The 22,550-nt window shown below is 43.7% G+C and overlaps 1 protein-coding gene across 1 annotated transcript in view; it reads left to right on the forward strand.

The window, feature by feature from the left end:
- LOC118401366 (kelch-like protein 25) overlaps positions 1–22,550 on the forward strand; it is a 997,662-nt gene that overhangs the window by 585,761 nt on the left and 389,351 nt on the right. The window lies entirely within an intron of this gene.

Here is a 22,550-nt window from a genome sequence, read left to right on the forward strand (position 1 = left end):
TCAGACTAAGGCTGCCAAGCGTTTGATTGATTTTATTAGGCAGAGAGAACATAGCAAAGCTCCACATTTTACATTTCACTCAGAACAAAATGCCTCTCCCCCCTAGCGGTAGCAGGGCTTTCATCCACAAAGGAGCCTATCCAGGAAACCCTACAAAGCTGTCAGCGTGCACGGCACAATGCTTTCTGCTTTGAAGCCAGCTAAACCTGTCTGAGAGGTTGTGAGCATCAGGACAAGTCCAGACACAGACAGCACAGTATACCATCTCATCTGAACACCATGGCACAGCCTCACTGATTCCATCATCACTTTACTCTCTAACAAAGCAAAGCAGAGCAGACCACCTCAATCAGTCTGTCCAGCCTGTCTAGGTACATGTGTGTCTGCTGGGTGACATGCTGTGGCAGTCTCAGTGCCAACCCATCACGGTTCCTGCCAACCTCTAGAAATGAGGCAGTAGCTGGAGGGCAAAAGAGGAAAGGTAGATCAAACTAAGAGAGATGTGACAGGACTCAGTTTCCCATGAACAATATGATGAATCCCACTTCCGATAAATGTTGGTGGGAGAGAAATATATTACAGTGTTATGTACAATGTTTTTACATCACTGGCAATGCATAACTGAGGTCACCCAACCATGGGGATACGATTATAGTATTGATTAGAGTTGGAGATACAACTCTCCATCTGATGAAACAAACTATATCAGATACATTGTATAAAAGACCAAAAATACAATAAAAATAAATAAAAAAACTATACGTTATACTATCCACGTAGTAGGCTTCATACTCTACTATACTGTACACACCAACACTTTTCCATAGCTTCTTGATCTTAATAATATATTTATCTTCCAGTAAATATTTCCTATGAAATATGGTGCAATATTTAAATGTTTGAAGCAGTTGTATGTTGCCATAACTACTGTATAAGAGTGTTGTTCCCTGTGCGGCTATTTCTCCACCTGGGATTACCTGAGGAGTTGTGACTGGAGGAATTGAGTCAAGGGTTTATGGAAATGTCTCTCTATCTCTGTGTGACGAGTACTTTGTGTTTTCATTTCCATCAAGCTATGTACGGTTGAAATAATAACTTTGTGACACCCTCTGGCATCATTGGTAATGTATTTTTCACATGAGAAGTTTTAGCTAAGCGCTGATTCTGCTATTTCTCTTTAGTATTTCTCTCTCTATCTCTCGGTGTGTCCAACCCCTGTTAGAGTGATTAGGGGAAAAAGGTGTGAAGTTATCTCATGGTTCCTCTGTTTGTAAGTCATCTTTAAACCATTGTGTTCTGTTTACTTATCATCTATAAACTAAAAACAGCTGTAATTAAGTATGTATCCAACAATGATTTATGTAGACCTATTCTATAAATAAATCAAAACCACAAAACTCCAATCTCGTGATTTTGTATTTTTTATTATGTGATAAATGTGTTATGAAAGCAGCAGTCATGATAGTGTTACATGTTAAAGATGATATTCTATGTTCCCAACCTTTGAGTTGTGTAGGTATATTGATGATGGTACATTCATGCTGTATCACTTATTGAAGTGGGAAATGCATAAATCATCATCACCATCCTCATCATCTGTTGATTACCCATGTGTAGTTTAGTCCAGTCTCCGCCCAACTGACCAACATTAGTCTGACCTTGAAGGGAATAATTCAGTCGTATTCGTCCCACCAGGCTGGAGCATGATATAGCCTCAGCTGTCATCACACTCATATATCCCAGGCCAGGAAATCACTTTGCCTCCACTGCTAGTTCTGGCTGGGTGTCTCTTGGGCAGGCTCCCACACTGTCTATTCTCCTTTCTCCTCCACCTGCAGGACCTTGATAACCTCCTCAGCCACAACCCCAGCAGAGAGGGCAAGTGTACTCCATCCTGCTTGCCACCCCGCCAGCCTGCTAGTCTGCCAGCCAACCTCAGCCACTCTTCATACTCTGCAGTCTCACAACTCTCAGTCTGACATCTTAGTGGGCTGCTGTTCCTATGTCTCTATGGGAGGTCTGTACACTACTCATTATACAGTGTAATTAGGACCCTGGATTTGACAACTTATTAAAGTCAAATCCAGTGCTATAAATGCACTGTATAATGAGTAGTGTGGAGTCAAATAATTTGACTCCATGGGTTGAGTCATTCAGGCAGCATGTTAACTCTGGTAGAGTTTCTGAATACACATAAATTGTCTGTAACTTTTATCCCTATTCAATGACAATCAGCAACTCACTTCCAGGACTACAGCACATTATTGTTATGATCAAAACAAGGTCCCTATTTTTCCCTTTCCCACTCTGTCTTTACTTGTCTTTTTCACGCACCCTCTCCCCGTTAAAGAGTGTGATTGATAGCTGTAAATCTATTTAAAGAGTTTAATTCCAAAACACTATACAGTGGGGCAAAAACGTATTTAGTCAGCCACCAATTGTGCAAGTTCTCCCACTTAAAAAGATGAGAGGCCTGTAATTTTCATCATAGATACACTTGGGCATTGAAGATGAAACGTGGCTGGGTCTTTCAGCATGACAATGATCCCAAATACCCCACCCGGGCAACGAAGGAGTGGCTTTGTAAGAAGCATGGCGGGTGCGGGCAGCGAACGGTTGAAAAGCATACACTTCGTTTTACTAGCGTTTAAGAGCTGTTGGAGGCAATGGAAGGAGTGTTGTAGTCATTTAGGCAGGTTACCTTCGCTTTCTTGGGCACAGGGACTATGGTGGTCTGCTTGAAACATGTAGGCAATACAGACTCAGTCAGGGAGAGGTTGAACATGTCAGTGGAGACACTTGCCAGTTGGTCCTTGTATGTTTTGAGTACACATCCTGGTAATCCATCTGGCCCCGCGGCTTTGGGAATGTTGACCTGTTTAAAGGTCTTGCTCACATCGGCTACCGAGAGCATTATCACACATTCATCCAGAACAGTTGGTGCTCTCGTGCATGCTTCAGTGTTGCTTGCCTCAAAGCGAGTATTAAAGGCATCATATATAGTGTTTTGTAAAAATATATACATTTTCATACACATCTAAAATCCTATGAATGAATATCTGAGAATAGTCACATTTTACCCACACATAAAGGTACCCATAAGCAATCATTTCTGATGAAAAAACACAAATGTGAAAAATTGGTGGATATAGCTTTTTGGAAAATAACTCTTTATTTCTGAAGAGATCCCTCCACTGCCAATGCGTGCCACTGACCCAGGGGTAAAGCAGCAGACAGGGCCTTAATGGAGATTTAATTTGCATGCAGATAGTTGTACCCGTGTCTGTAATTAAAACAGTGTGAGATGGTCTTGAGGGAAGAGCGAGCTTGACGTGCTCTCATGCTCTCTGCCAGCAGATTCCAAATGAGATAATGTCTGTCATTCCTGTCTGATGACCTAGCCTTTTCCACTCCTCTCCTCTATTAGAAGAAATCCTTTCTCATTTTAATATAAAGGCACCAGGGCATGTGCCTTGGCATGATATACAGGTTTATGACAGAAAGGTTTTGACATGCTGTATTATTTAAAGTGCTTGGTGTTGGTTTGTTCAATTTAAAAGTCATATATGATCTATTGAAATGAACAGATGATGCCAGGGATCACCATGCCTCAATACATGTCAGCAGACTGTTCCTCTTTTGACTGGTTTTTACTTTGACTGCAAAGAGGTCAGACACCACTTGAGGCACCACATAAATGAGGCTGGGAAATTACAAAAACTTTTTTGCATATGAGGACAAAAATAGTGCCTTGGATTCAGACTGACTTCATCCTACCCACCTCTGTTATTATACCTTCTCACCAGGCCATCAAAATAGCCTTCCACTCTGAAATGTCCCCGTCATTTTCATATTGGCCTCAAATGCCTTTCCTGGCTCTAAATGGTGTATATTTGCTTTGAAATAGAAATGTTATGAGTCAAAATGTTGCAAAAATGGTTTACTAAGAAATGCATAGATTGAACTGAATGACTAATGAATAATATCGTTGGTTGAAATGGCAAGTCTTTGAGAGGATTCGCAATGGTAAGTGACTGACCTCCCTACAGTATTCGGTCCCCGAGTGGCGCAGAGGTCTAAGGCACTGCATCGCAGTGCAAGAGGCATCACTACAGACTCGGGTTCGACCCTGGGCTGTATCACAACTGGCTGCGATCGGGAGTCCCATAGGCCGGCGCACAATTGTCCCAGCATCGTCCGGGTTAGGGGAGGGTTTGGCGGGGGTGCTTTATAAGTAGGCTGTCATTGGAAAATAAGAATTTGTTCTTAACTGGCTTGCTAAATTTGACTTGCTAGTTAAATAAAGGTTAAATGTGCACAGTACAGCATAATCACTGCAGGCTCATTTAGATTGCATGTAGGGAAGGTATTTTAGCAATGATCGATTTATAGCAATGACACAATTTATATCAAGCTGAACATCATTATCCTGAAAATACATCAATATTTCTAGAGTTTTATTTGTGATTTTCCAATGTTAGACAACCTGAATATAACTGAAGTATAGAAGAAAACCATTCCACCTTTCCTTCTAGTTAAAGGTTGAGTAAGTTACATTTTCATCCACAAATGCACCCAAATTACAATTAAATAGAAATAGTTTATAATTAGTGAATGACATAAGGTAGTTTATTTGTTAGATACTTCTCCCTATTAGCTGACGTTATGTTTTCAAAGCCATTTTAGCTGTCACGCTAATTGTTCGACCCGATTCTAGCATAGAATCATGGGAATTTGTCCCGCTATGCCAAGGGGTCAATGATAAAATGAAAAAGAAACTCTCCCTGGAGAGTTTGAAATTTCTCTGCAATGTTACCACTAAACTGAGTACATTCGCTAAAGAAATATCAGTGCGCGTAGAAAAGCATGAGATTGAAAGAACGCTTCGGATTCTATTGCATTGCCAGGCACTACTCAGGCGAATATTCTACACAGACCGGTGCGCCATAACCAATTAGAGCTTCGGTAGGCCTATATGAAAATAGACGATTGCCATATATGGATCTGTGAAATTATTATTATTTTTTTTTTTTGGTACTTCCTACCCACATTTCGTAATATTCAATTGGTAGGTACAGTCTTGTCCCATCGCCATTCACTTTGATCTGGACTGTTTTTACAGCATCAGTGGTCGTGAGTAGATGGCTTGTTTTGAGGTCAAATTGAGAGCTACATGTATGTGCACATTTGTACATTTATTCATAACCTTTGATAGTTAGTAAGTTATCAGCTCAGTTATAGATACGTTTTAGTCAGCAATGGGTGAGTGATTGTTTCCTACAAGAGCACAAAACGCAGGCATTTCGAGACATCTTTGAAAAGCCAGTCAGGTAAAGAGCTTTTTTTGTATTACAAGGGCAGTGTTCTATTTTGAGACAAGCTTGAATAAGCTAAGTAGCCAATAGGCAGAGGGTAGCATAATTTGTCTGATTCTCTGTAAGAACGGTATGGGAATAATGATGCATTGTATTTTGTAAGGTGGTTTCTTGCATCAAACAACACAACCTTTTCAGTCACCACCTTGTCTGAAGGACAAATCTAATTTTATTTGTCACATACACATGGTTAGCAGATGTTAATGCAAGTGTAGCGAAATGCTTGTGCTTCTACTTCCGACAATGCAGTAATAACAAACAAATAATCTCACCTAACAATTTCACAACAGCTACCTTATACACACAAGTGTAAAGGGATGAAGAATATGTACATAAATATATATGAATGAGGGATGGTACAGAACGGCATAGGCAAGATGCAGTAGATGGTATCGAGTACAGTACATACATACAAATATGACATGAGTAATGTAGGGTATGTAAACATTATATAAAGTGGCATTGTTTAAAGTGGCTAGTGATACATTTTTTACAAGTATGGCAGCAGCCACTCAATGTTAGTGGTGGCTGTTTAACAGTCTGATGGCCTTGAGATATAAGCTGTTTTTCAGTCTCTCAGTCCCTGCTTTGATGCACCTGTACTGACCTCGCCTTTTGGATGATAGCAGGGTGAACAGACAGTGGCTCGAGTGGTTGTTGTCCTTGATGATCTTTATGGCCTTCCTGTGACATCGGGTGGTGTAGGTGTCCTGGAGGGGAGGTAGTTTGCCTCCGGTGATGCGTTGTGCAGACCTCACTACCCTCTGGAGAGCCTTACGGTTGTGGGCGGAGCAGTTGCCGTACCAGGCGATGATACAGCCTGACAGGATGCTCTCGATTGTTTGTGAGTGCTTTTGGTGACAAGCCACATTTCTCCAGCCTCCTGAGATTGAAGAGGCGCTGCTGTGTGGTTTTCACTCACGAGACTCCCAGGTAGATAGCCAAAGTTCATTTTTTCACAAAATATTATTTTTGTAGGGAAATAGCTCCGTTTGTTCTTCACGTTTGGCTGAGAAATCGCCCGGAAATTGCGATTAGCTCCATAATATTGACAGAAACATGGCAAACGTTGTTCATAATCAAGCCTCAAGGTGTTTTTCTAATATCTATTCGATAATATATCCGTCGGACAATTCGTTTTTCAGTAGGCCACCATGTGACCACTTACGCAATGTGGCTACGGCTATTCTTCAACAGAAATGCGTAAAACTACGTCGCAATGCTGTAGACACCTTGGGGAATACGTAGAAAGCGTAAGCTTGACATTGACAGCTGAATAGGGACTCATTGGAACGCAGCGCTTTCAAAACCTGGGGCACTTCCGGATTGGATTTTTCTCAGGCTTTCGCCTGCAACATCAGTTCTGTTATACTCACAGAAAATATCTTTACAGTTTTGGAAACGTTAGAGTGTTTTCTATCCAAAGCTGTCAATTATATGCATATTCTAGCATCTTGTCCTGACAAAATATCCCGTTTAAAACGGGAACGTTTTTTTTCCAAAAATGAAAATACTGCCCCCTAGTACCAACAGGCTAGCTGGACATAATGCTATGCTAGGCTATCGATAAACTTACACAAACGCTTGTCTTGCTTTAGCTGTAAAGCATAATTTCAAACTCTGAGATGACAGGGTGATTAACAAAAGGCTAAGCTGTGTTTCACTATGTTACACTTGTGATTTCATGAATATGAATATTTTCTAGTAATATTTTTTGTCTGTTGCGTTATGCTAATTAGTGTCAGTTGATGACAATTCTCCCGGATCCGGGAGGAGTAGTTCTAAGAGGTGTTAAATAATTAATGTCGAGGCCTGCATGGAATTTAGGCCTACATTGAACACCACATATTGACTGCTACTTTAGGCTGAAAAATAGAACAGCTATTTCTTTTTTTCTTTTTTTTTTCTTCTTTTTAAAACATTTTTTTACCCCTTTTTCTCCCCAATTTCGTGGTATCCAATTGTTAGTAGCTACTATCTTGTCTCATCGCTACAACTCCCGTAAGGGCTCGGGAGAGACGAAGGTTGAAAGTCATGCGTCCTCCGATACACAACCCAACCAAGCCACACTGCTTCTTAACACAGCGCGCATCCAACCCGGAAGCCAGCCGCACCAATGTGTCGGAGGAAACACCGTGCACCTGGCAACCTTGGTTAGCGTGCACTCCGCCCGGCCCGCCACAGGAGTCGCTTGTGCGCGATGATACAAGAATATCCCTACCGGCCAAGCCCTCCCCAACACGGACGACGCTAGGCCAATTGTGCGTCGCCCCACGGACCTCCTGGTCACGGCCGGTTACGACAGAGACTGGGCGCGAACCCAGAGTCTCTGGTGGCACAGTTGGCGCTGCGGTACAGCACCAAGAACAGCTATTTCTATGTTAAAATGTTATGCTATGCATTTTCTCCATTGCTTTGATGGTAGGCCACTCTGGTAGGCCTACATTATGACCAAATAGCCACAGTAGCCTACTTGACCACTGTTAAAACAAACTTAAAGCGGGTACAGCCTCAGTGTTCACAATAAATGCCACCCGAAAGTTGCACAGAATTTTCACAACATTCAAGTTTGCTCTCAGCAGACCTGAAATTTACTCAATTTCTGACATTTTTCTAGGGAACATTGCTTGTGTGCCGAAGTTGGGAATTCGGAGAGGGTTCAGAATCATTCAATTACAAAGTAATTGTATTTTTTTTTTTTTCGTATCTAACATAAAAAATATAAAAAATATTTACATTTTTATTTCACCTTTATTTAACTAGGTCGGCCAGTTGAGAACAAGTTCTCATTTACAATTGCGACCTGGACAAGATAAAGAAAAGCAGTGCGACAAAAACAACAACACAGAATTGCACATGGGATAAACAAACGTAGAGTCAATAACACAATAGAAAAATCTGTATACAGTGTGTGCAAATGAAGTAAGTAGGTAAGGCAACAAATAGGCCAATAGTGGCAAAATAATTACAATTTAGCAATTTACACTGGAGTGATATGTGCAAATGAGGATGAGCAAGTAGAAATACTGGTGTGCAAAAGAAAAAAAGATAAACAAAATTGGATGAGGAAGGTAGTTGGTTGGATGGGCTATTTACAGATGGTCTGTGTACAGCTGCAGCGATCTGTAAGCTGCTCTGACAGCTGACACTTAATAAAGTTAGTAAGGGAGATATAAGTCTCCAACTTCAGTGATTTTTGCAATTTGTTACAGTCATTCTTAGCAGGGAACTGGAAGGAAAGGCAGCCAAAGGGGGTGTTGGCTTTGGGGATGACCAGTGAAATATACCTGCTGGAGCGTGTGCTACGGGTGGGTGTTGCTAGGGTGACGTTAGCTACTTCCCTGCCATTCTGCGGGAGAACATTGTTGTTGTGCATCCCAAGGCCAGTAGGTTACCAATAGCTATTTGGCATGTCCAGATGGTGACCAATATTACACGTTTTTTCACCCACGCCCACCAAAATAAATATCACATTCTTATAAAGAATGTAATTAGCGCCCGGCTGTTGTTTTCAGCTAACCAGAATAACTAGCTTAAAACTGTGGCTATCGACTGTTTAGGTTTGTTTGAAGTCTGAGTTCAGAGCCAGAGTGTGACATCACTTTGACATAAACAATAAACCTTGAGCCATGACCATGCCAACATTGCCTCCCTTCTGAGGGACTTGCCCAGACAAACAAGCACCTCCCACTGGGCCAAGGAATTTAAGAAGGTTGTGGCTAAAGCCAGGGTGAGAATCTTGCTAGCAAACATTTGCGCTATGTAACTAAATAATACTGTACTCTGAACCACAAAATATTATTATTTTTTCAATTTAAGCTTTATTTAACTAGATTCAAGATATTGTAGGCTAGTTAGACAAGAGAAGGAAAGTAAACTTCAAAACGTGATGTGGTTTTATTGGGATTTGCAGCTGTAATGTACCCTGCAAGCTTCTAAAACATCTTACTCAACCTTTAAAGCTTGAATCCTTAATGTTGATCTGCCACGTGTATTTGCAATATTAAAACAATGCACAGTTTTTCCCCTCTGACATCACTGCACGTGCAGTAGAACAGCAGCATACTGTGCATTATTCAGACCCCTTGAATTTTTCCACATTTTGTTACGTTTCAGCCTCATTCTAAAATAGATTCAATTGTTTTTTTCCCCTCATATTGAAAAAAGCAAAAACATGCTTTTTTTTAAATTATTTTTTTATTCATTTCACCTTTATTTAACCAGGTAAGCTAGTTGAGAACAAGTTCTCATTTGCAACTGCGACCTGGCCAAGATAAAGCATAGCAGTTCGACACATACAACAACACAGTTACACATGGAATGAACAAAACATACAGTCAAGTATAAAAAATAAATAAAAAAATGTCTATATACAGTGAGTGCAAATAAGGTCAAATAAGGGAGTTAAGGCAATAAATAGGCCATGGTGGCGAAGTAATTACAATATGGCAATTAAACACTGGAATGGTAGATGTGCAAAAGATGGATGTGCAAGTAGAGATACTGTGGTGCAAAAGGAGCTAAATAAATAAATACAGTATGGGAATGAGGTAGATAGATGGGTTGTATACAGATGGGCTATGAACAGGTACAGTGATCTGTGAGCTGCTCTGACAGATGGTTCTTAAAGCAAGTGAGGGAGATGGGAATCTCCAGCTTCCCTCACTGAATTGGTCCACCCACACAGACAGCATCGTGAAGAAGGCACAGCAGCGCCTCTTCAACCTCAGGAGGCTGAAGAAATTTGGCTTGTCGCCAAAAGCACTCACAAACTTCTACAGATTCACAATCGAGAGCATCCTGTCGGGCTGTATCACCGCCTGGTACGACAACTGCTCCGCCCACAACCGTAAGGCTCTCCAGAGGGTAGTGAGGTCTGCACAACGCATCACCGGGGGCAAACTACCTGCCCTCCAGGACACCTACACCACCTGATGTCACAGGAAGGCCATAAAGATCATCAAGGACAGCAACCACCCGAGCCACTGCCTGTTCACCCCGCTATCATCCAGAAGGCGAGGTCAGTACAGGTGCATCAAAGCTGGGACCGAGAGACTGAAAAACAGCTTATATCTCAAGGCCATCAGACTGTTAAACAGCCACTACTAACATTGAGTGGCTACTGCCAACACACTGACTCAACTCCAGCCACTATAATAATGGGAATTGATGGGAAATGATGTAAAATATATCACTAGCAACTTTAAACAATGCTACCTAATATTATGTTTACATACTCTACATTATTCATCTCATATGTATACGTATATACTGTACTCTATATCACCTACTGCATCCTTATGTAATACATGTATCACTAGCCACTTTAACTATGCCACTTTGTTTACATACTCATCTCATATGTATATACTGCACTCAATACCATCTACTGTATCTTGCCTATGCCGCTCTGTACCATCACTCATTCATATATCTTTATGTACATGTTCTTTATCCCCTTACACTTGTGTCTATAAGGTAGTAGTTTTGGAATTGTTAGCTAGATTACTTGTTGGTTATTACTGCATTGTCGGAACTAGAAGCACAAGCATTTCGCTCTACTCCCACTAACATCTGCTAACCATGTGTATGTGACAAACAAAATTTGATTTGATTTGATTTGATTTTCAATGATTTTTGCAGTTCATTCCAGTCAGTGGCAGCAGAGAACTGGAAGGAAAGGCGACCAAAGGAGGAATTGGATTTGGGGGTGACCAGTGAGATATACCTGCTGGAGCTTGTGCTACGAGTGGGTGCTGCTATGGTGGCCAGTGAGCTGAGATAGGGCGGGGCTTTACCTAGCAGAGACTTGTAGATAACCTGTAGCCAGTGGGTTTGTCGACGAGTATGAAGCGAGGGCCAGCCAACGAGAGCGTACAGGTCGCAGTGGTGGGTAATATATGGGGCTTTGGTGACAAAACGGATGGCACTGTGATAGACTACATCCAGTTTGCTGAGTAGAGTGTTGGAGGCTATTTTATAGATGACATCGCCGAAGCCAAGGATCGGTAGGATGGTCAGTTTTACGAGGGTATGTTTGGCAGCATGAGTGAAGGAAGCTTTGTTGTGAAATAGGAAGCCGATTCTAGTTTAAATGTTTTAATTGGAGATTGGAGATGCTTAATGTGAGTCTGGAAGGAGAGTTTACAGTCTAGCCAGACAACTAGGTATTTGTAGTCAGAGCCGTCCAGAGTAGTGATGCTGGATGGGCGGGCAGGTGCGGGCAATGATCGGTTGAATAGCATGCATTTAGTTTTATTTGCACTTAAGAGCAGTTGGAGGCCACGGAAGGAGAGTTGTATGGCATTGAAGCTCGCATGGAGGTTAGTTAACACAGTGTCCAAAGAAATTTAGAAATTTAAATTTATTACAAATAAAAAAACAGAAAAATCACTTTTACATAAGTATTCAGACCCTTTACTCAGTACTTTGTTGAAGCACGTTTGGCAGCGATATACAGCCTTGAGTGTTTTTGGGTACAACGCTACAAGCTTGGCACATCTGTATTTGGGAGGTTTCTCCCATTCTTCTCTGCAGATCCTCTCAAACTCTGTCAGGTTGGATGGGGAGCGTAGCTGCACAGCTATTTTCAGGTTTCTCCAGAGATGTTCGATCCAGTTCATGTCCGGCCTCTGGCTGGGCCTCTCAAGGACATTCAGAGACTTGTCTCGAAGCCTCTCCTGCATTGCCTTGACTGTGTGCTTAGGGTCGTTTTCTTGTTGAAATGTGAATATTCACCCCAGTCTGATGTCCTGAGTGCTCTGGAGAAGGTTTTCATCAAGAATCTCTCTGTACTTTGCTCTGTTCATCTTTCCCTCGATCCTGACTAGTCTCCTAGTCCCTGCCGCTGAAAAACATCCCCACAATGTGATGCTGCCACCACCATGCTTCACTGGTGCCAGGCTTTTGGCCTGAATGCCAAGCATCCAGACGTGACGCTTGACAGTCAGGCCAAAGACTTCAATCTTGGTTTCATCAGCCCAGAGAATCTTGTTTCTCATGGTCTAAGAGTCTTAAGCTGCCTTTTGGCAAACTCCAAGCGGGCTGTCATGTGCCTTTTACTGAGCAGTAGCTTCTGTCTAGCCACTCTACCATAAAGGCCTGATTGTTGGAGTGCTGCAGAGATGGTTGTCCTTCTGGAAGGTTCTCCCATCTCCTCAGAGGAACTCTAGAGCTCTGTCATAGTGACCATCATGGTCTTGATCACCTCCCTGACCAAGGCCCTTCTCCACCCGATTGCTCAGTTTGGCCAGGGCAGCCAGCTCTAGGAAGAGTCTTGGTGGTTCCAAACTTTTTCCAATTAAGATTGATGAAGGCCACTGTGTTCTTGGGGACTTTCAAAGCTGCAGAAATGTTTTGGTACCTTTCCCCAGATCTGTGTATTGACACAATGCTGTCTCGGAGCTCTACGGACAATTAATTTGACCTCTTGGCTTGGTTTGAATTCTGACATGCACTGTCAACTGTGGAACCTTATATAGACAGGTGTGTACCTTTCCAAATAATGTACAATCAATTGAATTTACCACATGTGGACTCCAATCATGTTGTAGAAACATCTCAAGGATGATCATTAGAAACGGGATGCACCTGAGCTTAATTTCATGTCTCATAACAAAGGCTCTGTTACTTATGTAAATAAGGTATTTCTTTTTCTTCTTCTTTATAAATGTGCAAAAATGAATGAAAACATGTGTTTGCTTTGTCATTGTGTGTAGACTGATGAGGGGAAACAATGATGTTATACTTTTTAGAATAAGTCTGTAATGTAACAAAATGTGGAAAAAGGGGATCTGAATACTTTCCAAATGCACATTTCTTAACACATTTACATTTACATTTAAGTCATTTAGCAGACGCTCTTATCCAGAGCGACTTACAAATTGGTGCATACACCTTATGACAACCAGTGGAACAGCCACTTGCATCTAAATCTTGTTGGGGGAGAAGGATTACTTACCCTTACTTACCCTATCCTAGGTATTCCTTGAAGAGGTGGGGTTTCAGGTGTCTCCGGAAGGTGGTGATTGACTCCGCTGTCCTGGCGTCGTGAGGGAGTTTGTTCCACCATTGGGGGCCAGAGCAGCGAACAGTTTTGACTGGGCTGAGCGGGAACTGTACTTCCTCAGTGGTAGGGAGGCGAGCAGGCCAGAGGTGGATGAACGCAGTGCCCTTGTTTGGGTGTAGGGCCTGATCAGAGCCTGGAGGTACTGAGGTGCCGTTCCCCTCACAGCTCCGTAGGCGAGCACCATGGTCTTGTAGCGGATGCGAGCTTCAACTGGAAGCCAGTGGAGAGAGCGGAGGAGCGGGGTGACGTGAGAGAACTTGGGAAGGTTGAACACCAGACGGGCTGCGGCGTTCTGGATGAGTTGTAGGGGTTTAATGGCACAGGCAGGGAGCCCAGCCAACAGCGAGTTGCAGTAATCAAGACGGGAGATGACAAGTGCCTGGATTAGGACCTGCGCCGCTTCCTGTGTGAGGCAGGGTCGTACTCTGCGGATGTTGTAGAGCATGAACCTACAGGAACGGGACACCGCCTTGATGTTAGTTGAGAACATCAGGGTGTTGTCCAGGATCACGCCAAGGTTCTTAGCGCTCTGGGAGGAGGACACAATGGAGTTGTCAACCGTGATGGCGAGATCATGGAACGGGCAGTCCTTCCCCGGGAGGAAGAGGAGCTCCGTCTTGCTGAGGTTCAGCTTGAGGTGGTGATCCGTCATCCACACTGATATGTCTGCCAGACATGCAGAGATGCGATTCGCCACCTGGTCATCAGAAGGGGGAAAGGAGAAGATTAATTGTGTGTCGTCTGCATAGCAATGATAGGAGAGACCATGTGAGGTTATGACAGAGCCAAGTGACTTGGTGTATAGCGAGAATAAGAGAGGGCCTAGAACAGAGCCCTGGGGGACACCAGTGGTGAGAGCGCGTGGTGAGGAGACAGATTCTCGCCACGCCACCTGGTAGGAGCGACCTGTCAGGTAGGACGCAATCCAAGCGTGGGCCGCACCGGAGATGCCCAACTCGGAGAGGGTGGAGAGGAGGATCTGATGGTTCACAGTATCGAAGGCAGTAACACAATGCAGGTGCTCCTTGATTTGCGTAGGTTGCCTACATTTTAATGCACTGTTGTTAAAATAGCCATTTCAGTGTAAATACAACATAAATCCAGTGAAATCTTTAATATACAGTGCTATCATAATTTTCGATGACACAGTTCAAGACATCGTACATTATTTATCTCCACTGTGTCAAGAGGTATGAAGAAGCTAGCGTCTCTTTCCTCCACCTCCCCCCAAGTTGCATGTGGCACAGCCAACATCAAAGCATCTAATTAATAGATCAGTGACAGCTGTTTCAGAAGTAAAGAGGCTATTGTTCTGGAATTAAATTATTTATTGAGGTGGCCGGAATGTTCCTAGTACCATGCGGAGCCACCAACTTTGTATAATTTAGTAAAGATGCATAAACTGAGGACCCATTAACATTTCAGAAAAGTTGGCTTTTTACACCTGGCTTTAATGCTCCTTTTAATGCTGAACATTCATGGCTCTGCCACAGAGCAGGTGCTGCCAGACACTCCAAGGGATTACACATCTGCCACCTGAGAGAGGCCAGCCCACAGCACATGCATGTGTTATTCTCCAATTCCTCCCTTTATTCCTAATCACTGAAAACCATAGATGGGTTGGTTGTTTAGCAACAAAACCGATGTGTGCACAACCATGGGGCAAACAATCGTGATTGTCTGAGATTGTTGACAATATGTAGACTATATTCATTGAAAACATAAATACATTTGCACAATGAGCACTTATTGTCTTTCAAATACACTGAGTGCACAAAACATTAGGAACATTCCTAATGTTAAGCTGCACCCCATTTTGCATCTTCAATTCGACGGGGCATGGACTACAAGGTGTCAAAAGCGTTTCACAGGGATGCTGGCTCATGTTGACTCCAATGATTCCCGTAGTTGGGTCAAGTTGGCTGGGTGTTCTTTGTGTGGTGGACCATTCTTGTTGAAGTTCTTGACATACTCAAACCGTTGTGCCTGGTACCTACTACCATACCCCATTCAAAGGCACTTAAGTCTTTTGTCTTGCTCATTCACCCTCTGAAAGGCACAATGTCACATACACAATCCATGTCTCAATTGTCTCAAGGCTTAAAAAACCTTGTTTAACCTGTCTCCTCCCCTTCATCTACACTGATTGAAGTGGATTTAACAGGTAACATCAATACGGGATCATAGCTTTCACCTGGTCGGTCTACAGTATGTCATGGAAAGAGAAGGTATTCCTAATGTTTTGTGCACTGTGTACTTTGTTACAGTTGTTGGTTCGGTAGCTAGTGAATTTCTAGCCATATTAGCACTGATATGAAATCATTAAAAACACCTTAAAACAAGACATGGTATAAAGAAAGAGATAAAACTAGCTGAAACGAGCCAACTATGATTCCCCACATGGCAGCTTCTTGTCATTGTTGCTAGCTTTTTGACTGTTCAGAATCATAACAATGCACAGCTTCCGGCCACATCGTTTTCGTGACGTTGTCAGCCAACCCGTCTCTGGTGCCTATTATTTTTTCTCTGAAAGTAATGGACTTGTTGTTATGGTTTGATACATTGACCTAATTCTCTAAATGTACGGTCTGTGTAACATCTCTGACCGTAGAGTGTCTAGCTATGGCTTCAATAGATTTTCACGACAGGGGTAACTCAAGGTATGTTTAATTCAAGAGATCAGTAAATCCGCCCTATAATCTTTTTTAAAAATCACTGTGTATCTCGTTAGACCTCTGCAGTAATTCTTGCATGAATATCCACATTAAGGAAGAGGCCAGAGACTCCAAAGGGAGATGTAAACAATTTGTTCCCATTAAAAGGTCACTTTGTACTTAATCATTTGCAATTATTGCCTCCTAATGTGTCATGGTGCCTGAGATCAATATTGTATGAAAACAAGAAGGCATATGGTATGCTAACAGCTTCTTTTAGTACCTCCAGACAGTCATCCGATTCTCTGTCTGTCATTGTTTTCTTCTGCACAACATCCAATACTGTTAGTGAGGCCACCTACATAAACCTTGTTTTCCCTGGGTTCCTTATGTTACATGGGTCAGGTCTTCTTGCCTTCCACAAAGAAAGAGAGATATGGGAGATCGAGAGCGACATTGAAAGAGAGATACAGAAAAAGAGAGAGAGAGAGACTCCAGAGAGGGGTTTTCTGGGTACTCAGTGAGGAGCCTGAGGTATCTCGGCTTGTCTGATTGATACTGGCTGAAACTGCCAGGAAGACAATCCAGTAAAACCATCATGCATTTGTTCTGGGTCCTGAGGATCTCCAAGGAGGCTAGCTGGCGTCCCTCTCCACAGAACAAAACTAAGAGGTTTCTACTATATTGTTCATAGAATTCAGGAACATAATGTTTTCCAGAGTGCACTCTGTTGTTACAGTTACAATGTACATACACATAACACGCGATAGTATCGTCAGGCACCACTTGCAAACATTACTCACAACACTATTGACATATCAGACCTTTAATATGTTTCCATATATCCAAGTCAATGCACATATTTTGCTCAGTGGGAGTATAATATCCTCTAAACCCAAACGTCACATTTATCAAACACATACCCCAGGGAGCAGGCAGACCTGAAAGCCTCAGGGGAAGAAAGGTTATTATGAGTTTGTTATCTTAGAGAAACACGGGGACATGCTCTGCTACAGCAGGCATTTCCCTTCCTCCAAAGGTCATGGGCAGTGTCCAAAGTCTTTAATCGCTTCCCTCATTCCCCATGACAATTTATCAGATGGATAAGATGATGGATAAGTTGTATGGTGAACATTACAGTGGGGTCATTTATTACAGTGATTTCACCTATAGGCTTCAAGGTTCAGTACCTTTCCAAATTATGTTTTTGTAACTGCAATGTGAAAGGTAAATAATATGCTCAACAAAAGCACATCAAAGTTGTTTTATTGTACAAATCATTGACCTTATGATGGTCAATGTTTTACTCTGTCCAGAGCGTCAATACAATGCAGTGATGTATTCATTTGTGTGACAAATGTATTAGCTGCACCAAGATATCCAGTGTGGAAATGTTCCTGTTGGTTTAGTCTTACAGAATATCTTCTGAGTTTTGGGACTTTGATCATGATTTCTCTTGAAGTGTCCCAATTGCAGATTTCCCTAGTTTTATTTTTTTTCACCTTTATTTAACCAGGTAGGCTAGTTGAGAACAAGTTATCATTTGCAACTGCGACCTGGCCAAGATAAAGCATAGCAGTGTGAACAGACAACACAGAGTTACACATGGAGTAAACAATTAACAAGTCAATAACACAGTAGAAAAAAAGATAAAAAAGGGGGAGTCTATATACATTGTGTGCAAAAGGCATGAGGAGGTAGGCGAATAATTACAATTTTGCAGATTAACACTGGAGTGATAAATGATCAGATGGTCATGTACAGGTAGTTGCTGTCCGACCCTCTACATCTCCCATTCCTCAGAGGTGCTCCCTTCTCCCCAGTAAAGATCTCTCTCTATGATCCTGGTACTGTAACTTCTTCCTGATGTCTTCTTTACTGCGGATCCCAGATACGGTCTGCTCTCTGTATGTTGTTTAGGGGCAGGGAGGATGATGAACACTAGCCAGGCCCTCTGGGCATGGGGATAATAGAGAGGGGGAGCCAGGGAGGTCAGCACCATAGCTGCAGTCAGGGAGGGAGGGATGGAGGGTGGGATAAGAGGGCACATGTAGCCCTTCCATCCATATCGACATCTAAATGAAAGGATGGCTCCTGCTTGTTAAAACCCATGTCTCGTGTCACAGGGGGCACACTCCTGTTTTATTCTCCGGGGAGATATCTGTTGCTTCACCCAATGCACTGGTAGCTAATCTCCATCGATCGCAGGGTGGGACATCTGAGCAAGGAGCAGCACGGTCTCATACTGGGCCACATTGATCCAGCCTTCTGACATCTGCTGCACAAAAGTAAACATGCAGTTTTTTCTGCTCTTCATAAAGCGCGAGGGACAGCAGCCTGAAAGGATCAAAAATGGATTTCATGCATGATGATTCATACACTGTATATAATTGCCTAAACAGAAGCGGTGGGATCGAAACCCATGGCCATTTTTGCTTGTGTTATGGCGGTTCTCACAGAGTTAAGGAAACAAAACAAACTAAACTTGTAAAGTCACATGAGGGTTGAAAATGTGTTGTTTTTATATACCAGAATGACAACGCTGAGACTCTATAAGAGGACCTCAGGAGGCTGAAGAAATTCAGCTAGGCGCCTAAGACCCTCACAAACTTCTACAGATTCCCTATTAAGAGCATCCTGCTGGGTTGTATCACCGCCTGGTACAGCAATTGCACAGTTCACAATCACAGGGCTTTCCAGAGGGTGGTGCGGTCAGCCCAAGGCATCACCGGAGGATTTCTGCCTGCCCTCCGGGATATCTACAGCAACCAGTCTCAGGACAGGAAGATCATCAAGGACCTCAGCCACGGCCTGTTAACTTCGCTACCATCTAGCAGGTGGAGACAGTACAGGTGCATCAAAGCTGGGACTGAAAAACAGCTTCTATCTTCAGGCCATCAAACAGTCACCACTAGCTGCCCTCTGCACAGTACTCTGCCCTGAACCTGAGTCACTTTTTGTACCAGCTACCAACCATACTCTACCCTGCACCCTAGAGACAGCTTCCTTATGTACATTGAGTCATTGAACACTTGTCACAATGTTTCTATTTGACCTTTATTTAACTAGGCAAGTCAGTTCAGAACAAATTCTTATTTACAATGATGTCTTACATCGGCCAAACCTGGACGACACCAGGCCAATTGTGCACCACCCTATGGGACTCTCAATCACAGCCAGTTGTGATACAGCCTGAATTTGCACCAGGGTGTCTGTAGTGATGGCTCTAGCACTGAGATGCATTATCTTAGACCGCTGCGCCACTCAGGAGCCAGAGTAAAAATGTTTACATGCTGTTTCACCCACTTTATGTACAAAATGTTAGGAATGTGTCCTAATGTTTTGTACACTGAATGTACATTGTTACAGTTGTTGGTTAGGTAGCTGGTGAATTTTAGTCACATTAGCATTGACATGATGTCAGTCAAAACACCTCAAAACAAGACATGGTATCAAGAAAAATATAAAACTAGCTGAAACGAGCCACCTACGATTCCCCACGTGGCAGCTTCCGGTCATTGTTGCTACTCTAGCTATCTGACTGTTCAGAAACATAACAAAGCATGGGTAATGGCCACATTGTTTTTGTGACTATGTCAGCCAACACCTTACTAATAATGAGTTACATCCCCTTTTGCCCTCAGAACAGCCTCAATTCAAGAGATAATTGCATAATTATCGTATTTCGTATTTCGTCGCCCTAACGTAGCCTTCACTGCTATTCGCCCAGGAGCTAGCAACGCTAGCTAACGCACACAGATTAGCATCACTGTAGTGCTATTCACTCAACTGTACGACTTGATTAGTTCAGTGTTAGCTAGCTACATAGCTGTCTTTGTTTCCAAGATAATTGTGTAGTTTAGTGTGTGTAGCCTTGGAGTGATTATCTTAATTCACTGAGGTTCGCTAGCCAGCTATTTGTCGTCCTTAACGTAGGAGACTCTGCTAGCTAGCCAACAGCTAACAGCTAGCCAACGTCACCACACGTTTACTGATTCGAATTCAATCACCGGTCAGGAGTATCACATTTTCATTTCATTACAGTACAACGGTTTGATTTGTTTGATCGTAGCTAGCTACATAGCTAGCTACATAGCCGTCTTTGTTTCAAAGATAATTGTGTAGTCTAGACCGATTTCCTAGGTTAGCTAGCCAGCTATTGTCGTTCTTTTAACTCAACGTAACGTTAACAACACTGCTAGCTAACCAGCTAGCCCCCGAATAGCAGCACTGTAGAAATTATTACACTCAACGGAACGACTTGATTAGTGTAGTGCCAACAACGCAGCTACTGCCAGCTAGCCTACTTTAGCAGTACTGTATCATTTTAATCATTTTAGTCAATAAGATTCTTGCTACGTAAGCTTAACTTTCTGAACATTCGAGACGTGTAGTCCACTTGTCATTCCAATTTCCTTGCATTAGCGTAGCCTTTTCTGTAGCCTGTCAACTATGTGTCTGTCTATCCCTGTTCTCTCCTCTCTGCACAGACCATACAAACGCTCCACACCGCGTGGCCGCGGCCACCCTAATCTGGTGGTCCCAGCGCGTACGACCCACGTGGAGTTCCAGGTCTCCGGTAGCCTCTGGAACTGCCGATCTGCGGCCAACAAGGCAGAGTTCATCTCAGCCTATGCCTCCCTCCAGTCCCTTGACTTCTTGGCACTGACGGAAACATGGATCACCACAGATAACACTGCTACTCCTACTGCTCTCTCCTCGTCCGCCCACGTGTTCTCGCACACCCCGAGAGCTTCTGGTCAGCGGGGTGGTGGCACCGGGATCCTCATCTCTCCCAAGTGGTCTTTCTCTCTTTCTCCCCTTACCCATCTGTCTATTGCCTCCTTTGAATTCCATGCTGTCACAGTTACCAGCCCTTTCAAGCTTAACATCCTTATCATTTATCGCCCTCCAGGTTCCCTCGGAGAGTTCATCAATGAGCTTGATGCCTTGATAAGCTCCTTTCCTGAGGACGGCTCACCTCTCACAGTTCTGGGCGACTTTAACCTCCCCACGTCTACCTTTGACTCATTCCTCTCTGCCTCCTTTCCACTCCTCTCCTCTTTTGACCTCACCCTCTCACCTTCCCCCCCTACTCACAAGGCAGGCAATACGCTTGACCTCATCTTTACTAGATGCTGTTCTTCCACTAACCTCATTGCAACTCCCCTCCAAGTCTCCGACCACTACCTTGTATCCTTTTCCCTCTCGCTCTCATCCAACACTTCCCACACTGCCCCTACTCGGATGGTATCGCGCCGTCCCAACCTTCGCTCTCTCTCCCCCGCTACTCTCTCCTCTTCCATCCTATCATCTCTTCCCTCTGCTCAAACTTTCTCCAACCTATCTCCTGATTCTGCCTCCTCAACCCTCCTCTCCTCCCTTACTGCATCCTTTGACTCTCTATGTCCCCTATCCTCCAGGCCGGCTCGGTCCTCCCCTCCCGCTCCGTGGCTCGACGACTCATTGCGAGCTCACAGAACAGGGCTCCGGGCAGCCGAGCGGAAATGGAGGAAAACTCGCCTCCCTGCGGACCTGGCATCCTTTCACTCCCTCCTCTCTACATTTTCCTCCTCTGTCTCTGCTGCTAAAGCCACTTTCTACCATTCTAAATTCCAAGCATCTGCCTCTAACCCTAGGAAGCTCTTTGCCACCTTCTCCTCCCTCCTGAATCCCCCCTCCTCCCTCTCTGCAGATGACTTCGTCAACCATTTTGAAAAGAAGGTCGATGACATCCGATCCTCGTTTGCTAAGTCAAACGACACCGCTGGTTCTGCTCACACTGCCCTACCCTATGCTCTGACCTCTTTCTCCCTCTCTCTCCAGATGAAATCTCGCGTCTTGTGACGGCCGGCCGCCCAACAACCTGCCCGCTTGACCCTATCCCCTCCTCTCTTCTCCAGACCATTTCCGGAGACCTTCTCCCTTACCTCACCTCGCTCATCAACTCATCCCTGACCGCTGGCTACGTCCCTCCCGTCTTCAAGAGAGCGAGAGTTGCACCCCTTCTGAAAAAACCTACACTCGATCCCTCCGATGTCAACAACTACAGACCAGTATCCCTTCTCTCTTTTCTCTCCAAAACTCTTGAGCGTGCCGTCCTTGGCCAGCTCTACCGCTATCTCTCTCAGAATGACCTTCTTGATCCAAATCAGTCAGGTTTCAAGACTAGTCATTCAACTGAGACTGCTCTTCTCTGTATCACGGAGGCGCTCCGCACTGCTAAAGCTAACTCTCTCTCCTCTGCTCTCATCCTTCTAGACCTATCGGCTGCCTTCGATACTGTGAACCATCAGATCCTCCTCTCCACCCTCTCCGAGTTGGGCATCTCCGGCGCGGCCCACGCTTGGATTGCGTCCTACCTGACAGGTCGCTCCTACCAGGTGGCGTGGCGAGAATCTGTCTCCTCACCACGCGCTCTCACCACTGGTGTCCCCCAGGGCTCTGTTCTAG

Source organism: Oncorhynchus keta, chromosome 22, assembly GCF_023373465.1.
Source record: "Oncorhynchus keta strain PuntledgeMale-10-30-2019 chromosome 22, Oket_V2, whole genome shotgun sequence".
NCBI classification, from domain to species: Eukaryota; Metazoa; Chordata; class Actinopteri; order Salmoniformes; family Salmonidae; genus Oncorhynchus; species Oncorhynchus keta.